Source organism: Octodon degus, unplaced genomic scaffold (assembly GCF_000260255.1).
Source record: "Octodon degus isolate 3935 unplaced genomic scaffold, OctDeg1.0 scaffold00107, whole genome shotgun sequence".
Taxonomy (NCBI): Eukaryota; Metazoa; Chordata; class Mammalia; order Rodentia; family Octodontidae; genus Octodon; species Octodon degus.
The window spans coordinates 523,397-528,654 of NW_004524683.1; positions in this window are offsets into that span (position 1 = coordinate 523,397).

Below are 5,258 nucleotides of genomic sequence, written 5' to 3' on the forward strand. Positions count from 1 at the left end.
GTTAGCACTGCTTGGGGAAATAGAAAGCAGGAATTCCTGTGATTTCCCCTGGCACCTACCCCGAGCAACTCTGCAAACACAATGCAGGTGTGCAGGCAAGAAATGTGGGTGGGGTGCTGGCATAGCATGAGTGGGCTGAGGGCTGAGCCACCTGTTCTGGGTTCCTTGTCCCTGCCCTGGCTGCTGCCAATAGAGCAGCCTTTCCTTAGAGTTTCAGGAGGCTGATCCTACTCAATGGTTCATGACCTTCACCTACCAACTCTGCACATTCTGAACCTGTGTGAGGCTGCAGCCTTGGAGTCCCAGCTCTGAAGCCAGTTCTGCCCCTTAGCAGCTACATGACCTTGGGCCTCACTTCCCACAGGGCTCAACTGTTCCATGGCAGGATGCAGCCAGCACAGTAGTTTGTTTGTTTTAGCCAAGTCAGTTGCAAACACTTAAAAGATAAGGACATTTTACACAGTGACCTAGGTGGCTAGCCTCTCTTGAAAAAAGAATCAGAAGAGTCAAACTTGCTGGATCCCTGCCCCTGCCAGGCAACAATCACTGGCATGAGGCACACTCATACATGCTGGTGAGGTTCCGGCCTCTGGGAGCCCCAAGATCTTGTCTTGGAGTTCTGGTCCTTGGATGGTGCTGAGTGGCTGAATGAATAAATGAATGGATGGATGGGTGAATTCATTAATGCAGCAAAATAATAATAATGCCTGTTCCTGTCCTCTTTTTCCCCAGAGGAGCATGAGGGGCTCATAGTGTTTTGTAAATTCTGAAACATTGGGAATAATAAAGACAAGCACTTAGGTAGCACTTACAGGTACCCAGCCTTGTTCAAAGCAACTTTCTTCAGTTATCTCGTGTGCCTTAGAGGTGGTATCTTTCCATCCTGGGGAACAGCATGCCACCTACTGGGTGCAGAGGAGGGTAAACTTAGCGAATGCTAAGAAAAAAAGCACCTAAAACAGAGATGGCACACAGTCGGTGCCCCATAAGTGCTAGCTTCCAATGTGCACGTCAGACATTTGGACCAACTGACCTCTCACGGAGTACTTCCTGAGCTCTCACGGAGTACGGGAAGCTGGGGATGATGGAGCCTCACTCAAGGTCACAGGCAGGGAATAGGCAGATGCATGTTGGGGGGGGGGACTCAGCGGTCCCTATGAGGGGCTGGCTCTGGGAGTGCTTCTGGTGGAGCAGGGGGCAGTGGGCAGGAGCACCCTCTCAGCACTGGGGGCTTTGTGCCTCCTCCAGTCCCTCTCAGCTCTGCAGCGCACTTCTGCGTCCCATGCTGTTGCCCATCTGGTGGCCCTTTCCATTCAGCTCATCCCTTACCATGGTGAGGCCAGGGCCCAGGAAACGCAGCCTGCAGGGGGCCATGTCTGGGCTTCGGGTCCAATCCACCTGACTCTGCTCCAGTGCTTTCCCACACTACATGAAACCCCAGGCATGCCTCTTGGCCACTGGTGTTCCCTTTCCTCTCCTTTTATAACTCATCAGAGTTCATCAGTGGTCACCAGGCACAGAGCGAGAGACCTGCCTGCATCATTCCATAGCAGCCTCATATGGGCTGGTGATTCAGCTCAGTGGCACAGTGCCTGCCTGGCAAGCATGAGGTCCTGAGTTCGACTTCTGGTACCCTCCCCACCAAAAAGAAAACAAACAAAACCCCATAATGACCTCATTTCCTAACTGGGAAAGAAACTTGGGCTAGGGATGCAGCATTCACTGGGCCATACAACTGGGTGTAGATTCAGAGTCAGCCTGCAGCCCCAGGTCAGGGCGAGTCCAAAGCTGTGTGCCTGGCAGGAAGATAATAATGTGGGTTTCAGTAGTTGTGAGATTACAATGAAATAATAAGTAACAAATAGTAGCAAATGCTTGGGTACTGTCTCCTGCCATGCCAGGCACTGTTTTCAGTATTGTAAACATTAGTTTATTTAATCCCTACATCAACACAATCAACAGGCACTGGAGCTAGCTCTCTTCCTTTGCTCCTGTTAGAGATCAGAGAGGGTTGGCGACTTGTGTGTGTTAGTCAGGATTTAAATCCCAAGCCTTTCAGTTCCCCAGTATCTACTTTTCCCATCACCTCTGGAACACAGAGCACCCAGAGGTGCTGAGACCTAAAGACGGGCTGTCTTTCCCATGCCTCAGTGTTGCCAGGGCAGCAGAAGTGGCACTGTCCCAGGCCTTGTCCCACATCTTGCTGGGTCGGCAGGGTGCTCAGGCCGTAAGTGCTGGGGAAGAGAATTGATAGCCTGAGGACAACGCAGGAGCTGTGCTGGCCCCTCCACAGCCACCCAGGCAGGGACGGCGCACTGGCTGTAGGAGCTAAGTCAGCCTCCTGCCCTCAGCCTCACCAGGGCCTCTTCTCCCCAGCAGCCCCCAGGGCGGCCGTGGCCTTACTCTTTCTTCCCTTGCTGGCCTACGGCCTCCCCCAGGCCCTTGGAAGTGAGGCTCAGTCTACAGCCCTGCTTCGCTGAGGTGTTTCCGCCTGAGGCCCTTTCTCCACCTGCCCCTGCCTGAAGACTCTCCCTTCCTCTCAGAAAGATCTCCAGCTCCTTATTATTGGAGTTTATCCGCTGTCCTCTGAAACATAGTTACTAATACAAAATCACATGCAGAAATTATCAGCCCTTAACTCAGCCGAATATACACACAACTGCACAGTCCTACAGGGAAGTGTCATATCGCCCAATATCGGGTTGCACACAGGGACCATCCCTGCCTGTGCTCGAGTCTGGCCTGTGGATCTGGGCAGGTATGGCCAGAGGATGGGCAGTATGTTTACCAGGAGACATGCTGGGGGCCCAGGGAACAAGGCTGGGGCTCACACCTGGAGGGGAAGAAAGAAGGTAAGGGTGGTGCTCAGCGGGGTCGGCGACCCTGGCCTGATTCCTCACTCCCCTTCCTTCTTGTCACTTGTGCTTTCAACCCCCTTCAACCCAAAATCCCTCCCCCAGGCCATGCTTTAGCCAGCATTTGCCAGTGCAGCGCTTGGCCCCCAGGTGCCCTGCAAGCTCGCCGTGCCAAACTGGTTCGCACAAAACCGAACCATAGCTGAAATCTGCTCCCTTCAGGCACATTGTCTCTGGGTCCTCTTGGCACCTCTGATGGGAGGAATCCCTCTGTCCATGTCAGATGTGTGAAAATGGAAGCTTGAGGGGTAAAAGAAATTTCCAGAAGTGAACCAGACTTCCCAAGGTGTCTGCTGGTCTCTGGGTACCTGGGCTGATATGAGGTTCCCCTCAGCCCTCACCCACCACCGGGGGCAGCAGCAGGAGCAGACAGACCCCACCCCACAGGGTGGTCTCTCTTGAGGAGACAGGGGCAGCAGGAGAGCTGTTGCTGGGAACAGCTGGCCGTCCTGGCCCTGGGAAGCCATGGCGTCTACACATAGCCCTGAAAGCCTCAGACACCTAGAACACAGTGGCAGCTCTTCCTTGGACCTCAGCTCCACTCGGTGCCCACAGGCCTGGGTAGCAGACAGAGGCAGCATTGTTGTACAGCCCCAGCTCTGAAACTCTGTCTGACCTGGAGTTGAAAGTCTCAAACTGTTCTAGGCCTTGCAGGAGAACACAGTGGAGCTGGTGTCAAAGGCTTAAGAGACTAAGGAAAAGCTTAAAACTAAGAAATCTCCATGCCAGGCTAATTGCCTCTAAGAATGAGACAAGGCTGTCCTAAACAGAGGAAATGCTGATTTTTGGAAGCGTGGGCTGCCATCCCTTCCCAGGACCCCAAGGAACTCTTCTCTTGGGGGTTGGTATGCGGCTGGACAGCCCGTGCCCACTTGAGCCTCAGCCTCCACACTGCTGGACTTAGAGAGTCTCAAACCAGGTTTCCCATTTGAGAGGAACCTGGGGGGATGCTGCCAACTGGGGAGCTCGAGGCTTGCCTCTCTCTTGCAAAAAGAGCACTCAGTGCGACTCCTGCTCAGCAGACTCATTTCTTGTTCCTGGGCCCAGGAGGAGACTACATTTTCCAGCCTATGTGGCCAACGTGACAAAGGGTGTATGCTTGTGTTTGTTCGCAATAAAACTCACTTGAACATTCGGTCAGCAATGTTGCAGTGCTAGGAGGTGGGCCCTTTGAAAGAGATTAATGCTTTGCTGTAAGACCAGATTAGAGTTTGCATGGATGGATTAGTTCTTACAAGAACTGTTTGTTACAAATGGGGTCAGCTCTTTGGTCCCCTTTCCTCCTGACTGTCACTTTTGCTTGTGCTCTAGCCATGGGATGCCATCCACTGTTAGGACATACCACGAGCACTTGTCAGATTTGGCCAGTACATCTTTGGCTTCGTGAGCTCCAGAACTGTGAGCCAAATAAACTTCTTTTCTTTAAGAATATCCTGGGGGGCTGGTGAGATGGCTCAGTGGAATAAGTGCTTCCCTGGCAAGCGCAAGGGCCTGAGTTCAATCCCAGATACAAAATAATAATAATAATAATAATAATAATAATAATAATAATAAAAATAAAAATCCTACTCTCAGATATTCCGTTATAGCAACAGAAAATGGCCAAACACACCATGTAACCAGGCTTTTATGGAAGATGTACAGGCAGAAGTTGTGCTTACTACTCCCAGGCCCAGCCTCAGAACCCTAGAGTGACACCCTTTGCTCTTTTCTTTGCCCACCACAAGGACAATATATTGAAGACAAGACAGAAGTAACGTGCACCCTTGAGTCGACATAAAGAGAGGTGCTCAGACCCACTCACCCTCATGACATTGCTGGGAGCAAAGAATAAGCATTAGTACTCCTCCACTGAGGTTTCAGGGTGTGTTGTCTTAGCATAGTGTACACTGGCCTGACTGATAAGCTCCTCTTCAAAGGATTTTAAATCTGGAGATTTCTCATACATTTTATTTGAAGTCAGAGAGGTCTATGACTGAAATGCCATATCTGACATGTCTACTCTCAGGGTCATGCAGCTCTGATGCCCTTGGGATTCAGTCTTCAGAAAGCTTGGGGGCTGTGGACTACAACAGCCCTGAGCACGGTTACATCTCTTGCCTACCTTGGGCTGAGCCCCAGTGCCACACCTGTACAGCAGGATTGCAGGTGGTGGGTGGACCAGGGAGGACCCGTGGAGTGCAAAGGTGAGGATGGGGCTTCTGGGAATGTACTTGGTCAGTGTGCACGCTCTCCCCCTCCATCCCAGCAGAGCAAGCGCAGGGAAAGAGACTGCAGGCTTTATCTAAGAGTGGGATGCCGGAATTCACAAATCTTATTCATTCTTTTTTTTTTTTTTTTTTA